This window comes from Stegastes partitus, unplaced genomic scaffold (assembly GCF_000690725.1).
Source record: "Stegastes partitus isolate 25-593 unplaced genomic scaffold, Stegastes_partitus-1.0.2 Scaffold2462, whole genome shotgun sequence".
In the NCBI taxonomy this organism is placed as follows: Eukaryota; Metazoa; Chordata; class Actinopteri; family Pomacentridae; genus Stegastes; species Stegastes partitus.
Genome location: NW_007580193.1, coordinates 53,951 through 62,577, shown reverse-complemented (window position 1 = coordinate 62,577; position 8,627 = coordinate 53,951). Strand labels below are relative to the sequence as shown.

General features: G+C 42.6%; 1 protein-coding gene across 4 annotated transcripts in view; it reads left to right on the top strand.

The window, feature by feature from the left end:
* LOC103375090 (myosin-1-like) overlaps positions 1-8,627 on the top strand; it is a 68,946-nt gene that overhangs the window by 11,178 nt on the left and 49,141 nt on the right. The window contains exon 1 of one of the 4 annotated variants that reach the window (XM_008305295.1): positions 1,013-1,054. The exons of the other annotated variants lie outside the window; for them this stretch is intronic. The gene's annotated coding sequence lies outside the window, so the exon portion shown is untranslated. Of the gene's footprint in view, positions 1-1,012; positions 1,055-8,627 lie in introns of those variants that run through there. 4 annotated transcript variants of the gene reach the window in all.

Genomic DNA, 8,627 nt, shown 5'->3' with positions numbered 1-8,627 from the left:
AAAATGTGGCCTCTGTGATGAAAATGCTGAGTTACATGTTGATTAAAGGTCATGTAGTGAAGGAAGCTTTAAAATCCAGAAGCAAAAGAGTCTGATTGATTATCAACACGCAGATTGAAATCATCATTTGGTCGTAGTTGTTGTGGATGATGGAGAGCAGCTCTGAACAATCCAACAATGTGTAAAATTTGGGGTCATAAGCAACAGCAGTTTTTCATTTAAAAACTCATAAAGACAGGAGCGTCATGTCAATTTTGGTGGCGTTTTCTTCATATCAATCTGTGCATCAATGTTTGAAGGGCCATAACTTGAGAAATAAAGTAGCTCAAGCCCTGACTTTGCAGGCTCATTGGTACATATGGCCTTCAATGGTTCCACCCTGGTTGTTGTTAGACCATAAGCAGTCAGTGCTCAATGAACTGGACCGGTTCAATTAGTGGTTCACACCTTACATGATACTGTATACACGTATAATAAAGAACACTCAAGGTGAGTCTTTGATGTAAACAGTTGGTTCTCACCGTTTCAAGTTCTTGGTGTTGTCCAGGTTGTGGCAACATTCACCACAACTAAGTTTATCACCAAGAGAACATGTTCTTAGAACTTGAACGAAAAAGAAGTGAAATACATGTCTGACATGTTTCTTATGGAACCAGTTTTCATAAAATTATTGGAATTATTTAAAGTCTGCACTTTCGAGAGAAGTTGACAGCATCACCGTACATGCGCTAGTTTTTCTGCCATGACATCTTGAAAATGTCATATGATTATATCACACCGGCGTGACGGCAGACCTCTCAGGGTTCAGGCACGCAAAAGACTGATTACCAACAGAGGTGACCTTAAATAATGATGGAAGTTATTTTCAAGTTGCATAGCAATGTTAGTGAATGACAGAGTTTGATGTTGTCCTGCTATTTACTGTATTGGTTTTGGCTGTAGGTTGTATGAACTGTAGGTGTTCTGCAGTTCAAGAGGAGAGGTATAAATCACTCAGATCACTGTCTATGTTAGAATGATCTCTGATGGTACCATGTAACTGTGTTCTGAAGCTGTTTGGGAATTAGGTAACAACTTCCACTGCAGTACCTTGTTATGAGACAAGTAGATCAGTGTTTCTAGTTCAATTAAAAGACCAGCTGTGTGCTCTCAAACGTTATATCCATATAACGATATGGAGCCTATCCCAGCCGACTTAGGGCGAAGGCAGGGGACACCCTGGACAGGTAACCAGTCCATCGCAGGGCTACACTTAGAGACAAACAACCAAGCACACTCACAGTCACACCTACGGACAATTTACAATCACCAATTAACCTCAACATGTTTTTGGACTGTGTGGGAGGAAGCCGGAGAACCCGGAGAGAACCCACGCTGCACGGGGGCTGCACGGGGAGAACATGGAGACTCCACGCAGAAAGATTCCGGTGCCCCCACCGGGACGCAAACCGGCGACCTTCTAGCTGCGAGGCAACAGTGCTACCAACTGCGCCACCTTGCAGCCCGAAAAATAAATATAAATAAGTAAAATAAAATACAATAAAATACAAAAATACATGGCACACAGACAAAACAATACTTCCTGCAAAGAAAAATCACGTCTTGTATAAACAAATGCAAAAATTTAAGTGAATTAAAAACTGAAAATACGTTACTGCTCCACACAGAAGACACACAGGTTTGCCTTTTACCTCCATGAACATGTACTCTGCCTCCACCTGGCTTGAAACCCCCTGTTCTCAGCATCCACCTTCCGTTTAGCCATTTTTGAGGAGGGGGGGTAGCTGAAAGTTGACCTCTGCTCTGACTGCTGATGAATAATGAAGCCGCTTGCTGCGCTGCCCACCTGCTTGCTGCCCACCTGCTTGCTGCCCACCCGCTTGCTGCCCTGCCCGCTTGCTGCCCTGCCCGCTTGCTGCGCTGCAGTGACTTTGCGGGCTACTGTTGCATTGTGGGGAATGTAGTGTTGGTGCGTGCAAAACACCAGCGGGCGGCTGTGGCCTGCAGGCCGGTTCTAATAGTAATTAAATATCATCCAGGGGGCCATAGATAATTCATTTGCGGGCCAGATCCGGCCCGCGGGCCTTGACTTTGACATATGTGTTGTACAGCAACATTTTCTCTGTATTCTAATTATGTAACAACAACAGAGATGTTGAACAAAAAGAGAACAAAAACAGCTGCTCTGTCCTTCTGTCAGTGAAAGCTGAACTGGAAGTGGTTCACTGAGGATGACGTCCATTCAGTCTCCTTCACAACCAGATGAACGGCTCCACATGAGGTTTTCTTTTTGTTAGCTTCACTCAGAAGACCTTCAGTGGACATGAGACACACCTGAGGTGAAGAGAGACGTCACAGCATCAGCATCAACAGCAGAGGTTCATTTAAATTAACCCTGGAGACATTTCCTGTTTCATGTAGTTTATAAAGCACTGAAAGAGAGAAAGGCCTGTGGTTGCTTCAGATTTAGAGGAGAAGATTTTTTTCCCTTCAGCTTGTCTGTGCTGTATTTTAAATGTTATATTTAACTGTAGTGTCAGTCACTACTTTGGTATTATTCTGGGTGTTTATTCTTCCATCAACATTGCAGTAAGAAGAACTACAACATGTGCTTCAGTCATTAAACAATCGGCTGTTTAAAAAAGAAGAAGAAGAAGAAGAAGAAGCTCTAATCCTCTAATTAAAGATTAGAGGATCAGAGTGTAGATGAACAGTTTTATCTGTTAAACATCAGAGAGCAGATATTCAAGACTACTGATAGAACCTGAACGTTACTGTTTTGATCCCATTTAAGTTTCCTAAACGTTACATTAACGTGAACCAGTGTCTCCATGGACAGTTTTATTAACTCAGTGACCACATCACAGTAACACACTTCAGCCTGATTACATGAAACACAACACGGACATCCTTAGCTTGATGCTGCTACGTTTAACTTTAACCAGGCTACGACTGGTCAGCTAGCTCGGTCAGCATCGCTAATTCACATTAAAGCTAATATTTACTGTTTTTTTTCTCGTAGTTTAATCGTGGCAACTGGACTTGCTTGAGTTCCTTGAAGACGTTCCACCTCTCGTCCAAGAGGCTTCATCAGTTCTGACTGACTAGTTGGAATTCCCAAGTATCTGGAGGTTCCAGATACTGGACCATGATCTGGATGGCTGAGAATATTCACAGACATTTAATATTTACTGGATGCTAACTCTCCTCTCTGGTCAATACACACAGAAATAAACTGCACCAATAGGAAAATAAACATTTACTGAGTGAATGGATCCTTTCAGTGTCTCTGGTAGAACAAGTCGGAATTATGGTGAACTGAAAACTGATGAAAACCAGCCAGTGGAAAGTAAAACTGTTTGTGGAAAATGTGCCGCTACTCCATGGATAAATAACGACAAACTAACAGTTAATTCTATCAGAAGTAAATCCAGACGAGGAGGAGACCTGAGTTTACGGTGAATGAGACTCCAGGCTGCCTCTTCCCTACGACCTGTCAATCATTCCTGACCAGACTGTCAATCAAATAGCCCCGCCCCCCACATGACTGGAACTTTAATGATTTGTATAAAATTCAATATTGAGTTATTTTCAGATTGGCCACCTGATCTTTGAGTTTGGCCAGGAAAACTAATGGGGACAAAAAATCCTGAGCTGTATTAAAGCTGTCTTTCATGTTCTGTGTCATCCTGTTTAGATCTGGGCTCTATGGGAGCCAGGGCTTTTTGGAGTCAGCACCAAGCAGATGTAGTGATACTGCAGGTTTTTGACACTTCCAGATTGGCTTTATTTTTCAGGACCAGCGTCTGTACAGCAGAGTCCTCTTGTTCTTTCTTCTCCTGACTGTAGGATGAAGCTCCATGTCTAGAGAACTGGATGAAGTCGGAGCTTTGGGATGATTCTGGAAATGATGTCAGAAGACAGATTTTCACAAAGTTTTTCATTTGAGCAAAATGGACTTAATTCAGACGAAGTACTCCGTGAGAACTGATGTACTATGTTGTGGGTATTCCAACCCATTTATTGACAGACACCACACACAACGTAAGAGCTGAAACACAGTAAAAACATAAATCATAAATCAGTAGCAACAATACCTTTAGCTTTCCATACCATAACAATGTATGGGACATGCTAGTATTAGCTCCGCTAGCATTAGCTTGTTAGCTAGCTCTGAAAACGTACTCACACAAAGAAATAAACCCATAAATATTGCAAAAATAAATTATACATATGCTCCAAATTTATACCTGTTCACCTTCCAGCTAGGTACTAATAAGAATAGGACGCATTAAGAACGGATTCTCATGTAGACAACATAGACTGTATAAAAGATGGACGTAGCTGCAGTGACGTCACCCGTTGGTTTCTGCACTGAGAAAATGAAGCCAGGGTTTTGCTACTTCCTGGTTGACATCTTGGATTTTTGAAGCCAGTGACGCAAAAATCGTGGGAGGGGGGCGGAGCCATAGGAGCAGCGATTGGTCAGACGGATTGAGAGGCGGGTCCTCTCTGCTCCGCCCACATTTACCGTCTTCTGCTCGCTTCGTCTGCATCGTCGCTGCCGACTGTCAATCAAGCCAGCCACGCCCCTTGCTCCGCAACATGTTGACGATTTTTAAAAATTCAGTATTGATTTATTTTCCGATTGGCCACCCGATCTCTGGATTTGACCATGAAAACTAATAAGAAATAAATCCTGAACTGTAGGAATGCAGTATTTGGTGATCTGTGATCACTTCTTTTCCAATTCCAGTCTATGGCAGCCAGGACTTTTTGGAGGCAGCAGCTAGTGGACGTAGTGATGCTGCAGGTTTTTGACACTTCCAGGTTGGCTTCATTTTTCAGGACCGGTTGCTACGCGCATCTTTTTTACAGTCTATGCTAGTCAACCGTTTAACGTCTTGACGTCTTTTTTCTTCTGCTGAGCTCAACTGAGCATGCTCCGGAGTGAACAGGAAAGGAAACCATACAACCGTCTTCAAAATAAAAGTCATGTGAACATTTTAAGGCGAAATATATTATGAACATTAATATAAGAGTACTGTTGAAGAAATAAACAATAAACCACAGGTGATGAAATTGGGGTCTGGTGACCAGACGGGTGGTGGAGTCGGGGTTCTGATAGCATACAGTTGCTATTTAAATGGCAGGAGGTAAGGGGACAATGAGCAACAGGGAATGAATTCAGGGGTCTGTGACCATCAAAATAAAGGAAAATGACTTTCGTCATCAATCCACACTTTTTTTTGTAAACTTAATCCAAATTAATTTCAATATTGAACAAGTAGGCACGTTTTGTCTTGTAGTGGTGAAACAGGCCAAATTTCTGTGGAGTACGTCATTTTAGTAGCATTTCTGGCGGTGAGTAATTTCCAAAACACTTGAGACAAATAGTGATCAAAATACTCAAACCAATCGATACACATTCAAAGATTATGTAGCCCAGTACTCCTATTTTCTTCATAATTCAGTTGAACAGTCCAGTCGAAATGAGTTGCGTTGAGGGGCTGTAGTGGATGATGTGTCACAAGGGCTTGTAGGAAAAACCATCAGTGAAAGTCCATCTTTTGTAATGTGTGAAATCAATGAAGTAGTAGTTCAAAGGAGTTGGGCTGCCCCCAGCCACCAAATTGGCCCGCTGGAGGCGCGAGGCACTCAATGGTTGCGGCCCGTTTCACCCACCATGCACTGCAAACTCACTTCTGTGGCCTCCTTGACCCCCTGCCCTGCATGCGTGATCCATCTTGAACTCCCGCCATGAGTCAGATCCTTGGAGTCTCCAGAACTCCAGCACCCACATTGCTCCTGTGCTCTGGGCGTCCCACATCCTCCGCTGGACATCCAGTGCCTGCGCTGCTCCTCTGCTGCTGTCAGTTGTAGATGTTATGCTTCTTCTTCTGGACAGCAAGTGTCTGCGTTGCTCCTCTGCAGACAACACTTAGATCCTTCGGACCTCCCTCTCCCAGGGCGCAGTCCCAGGCTAGACCCCTTCCCAAGCTCTTTTTGAAGTGTCCCAGTGTCCTAGGCCTCCACAGGTGGTAAGGAAGAGGACCCACATGGTGATGATAAGCCCTCCTGCTGATCTGTGGTGAAGGTGGGGGAGCTCACTTGTAGTCCTCTGTAGTCAAGTGTGACCTCTTCACACTTGATGCCATGTTGGTGGTGAGAACGATGCTGTGTGGTTTTTGAACCAGCAGGGGTTTCAGGGTGTTTGCCAGTGAGACACTCTGGTGAGGTCCCAGTCTCCATGCTGGTTACTGTGGTGCAGTCTGTCACTGGAAAAGACTGGACAGCTTTTGCCTGAATGGAGATCTTTATGACAGTAACATGAGGCTGGGGCAACAGAGTTCTGTAAATAGTCAGTTCGTATGATTTCTTTTTCACTTTTGCTTGTCTTATCAATTTAAAAATAAAAAATAAAAACTCCATGCAAACACTTCACAAGAATAAAAGTTAAATGACAACACTTTAAAGTCTAACATGTGGGACCCACAATGCGGCCGTCATTGTGGACCCACCAGTCATTTACATATTTACATTGACGGTGCCTAACTTTTTCTCTTCCACATCAATGCTCTCTTGTGATGCCAACCATCCATCCATCCATTTTCTATACACCGCTTAATCCTCGGGCTGGAGTCTATCCCAGCTGACTCAGGGTGAAGGCAGGTTCACCTGGACAGGTAACCAGTCTATCACAGGGCTACACTTAGAGACAGACAACCAAGCACACTCACATTCACACCTACGGACAATTTAGAATCACCAATTAACCTCAGCATGTTTCTGGACTGTGGGAGCAAGCCGGAGAACCCGGAAAGAACCCACGCTGAACGGGGAGAATATGGAGACTCCACGCAGAAAGATCCTGGTGTCCCCACCGGAACGCGAACTGGCGACCTTCTTGCTGCGAGGCAACAATGCTAACCAATTGTGCCACCTTGCAGCTGATGCCAACCGCTTAGAAGGAAATAAAGTCACACTTTGCCTGATCTCTAAGGTTTGCCCGGATGTTGACAGTTTTACCCATTTGTTAGGTGGCAGGTTCTCATCCATGCATATGGCTCAGCTACTTGGGCGGAGCTGGAGGGTGGCAGAGCGGTGCTTCCAATAATTGAAAGTTGTCACAAATTGCATACCCTGCGTACGGCATTCCATTTTTTTTTCTGTAAGCTGACCTGTTAGCATGTGCCCCAAATATTGAACAGCAGTTTTACATAATTGCACTTGAAAAAAATGTGAGGGATTCTGTGTAGGTATTGTAACAAGATGGTGGTAGGAAAAGGAAATCGAGGGAGTACCATGTTATTGATTGTTCTTCAGTCTTGCACAACTCTGTATTTTGCATGGCATCATTATTCCCTGGTGTAGCAGTGATTTGACTACGGGTCGAATGCCTTTTCTTTTTTCTTGAGAAAGCGGATATTGTGCAGTCATTGGCAGTTAAGCATCAGGTTTTTAACAATATATGGATGATTGACGAATAACACAATTCTGCACTTCCGTGTGTCACATACTCATAAAAATTCCTAACTTTTAAGAATACACTTGTAAATATTGTTTCCCTGGTGAGATAAAGTAAAATAATACCAAAGGTGTTGTGGGTTTTTAACAAGATTTCTGCATGGAATTTTGATCTAAACATCAATAACCACATTAAGTCTTGATGTTTCACTTATGTCAAAACAAATTGTGACCAAATACATTTTGTCCACAAAATGGTCGTCATGTGGTGTGACACTATAATGTACATTTTGAATGGGCATTAGTTTGGACATCATAATGATTGAGGGGGCCGCACCCAACCAGGAAGGTACAGTACACTTCTCTGGAATGACTTGTAGATTTCTTAAGGCGACTTGTGTTTTTGATTTTTAGTTGAAAAGCTATGAATCTGTTATATTAAATGCTGCCAAGTGGCTGATCACGTTCTAACTATTGGCTAACTGTTCCAGTTTGTTAATAAATTAGCTTGACTGCTCAAAATGTCATTTGGTGTGACATTCATAATTGTGATAAAACAACACTTTAATGCTGGTGATTCATGAAAATATCGATAAAATAGTGTCAGCAAGAATCGATAAAGATTGTGGAGCCGTGTCCCACTTTGCACAATGATCTAAAAAATAAACTGAAATATATCAAATTTTCACAATGAAACGTTAAATCTCAAATGGTCATGATCTAAATATTCACTGAAGTAAGTTAAAAACAAGGACCCTATTCTTATCTTATATGAAATATCTTTGATGTCACACCATATGACAATTTAAGGCACTCAGGCAGTAAATTGATGAAAAAATACATATTTCAACACAAAATCAAAAGGGACACATGAATATTTGGAAAGTTAAGAGTCATAATAGTGCAGTTTAACTTACACAACAATTCTCTTCCTAATCGCTTGCAGCTGGTTTACCATCTCCATCCATTGTTAAGCGTGTTTCTTCATTTGTTTTGCTAATTTAATTAGTGGAGCTTGAATCACGCCTTTTTCAGTTTGGTCATTGTCCTGACAGCTCTATAAGTTGGGCTGTGGAGGTTGTTGGCCTTCCCCTGACTTCTTAATGGAGGTGCCGTAGGCAGGGTTAGCTTTGATTGTGATGAGGCATGTGTCTTACCCA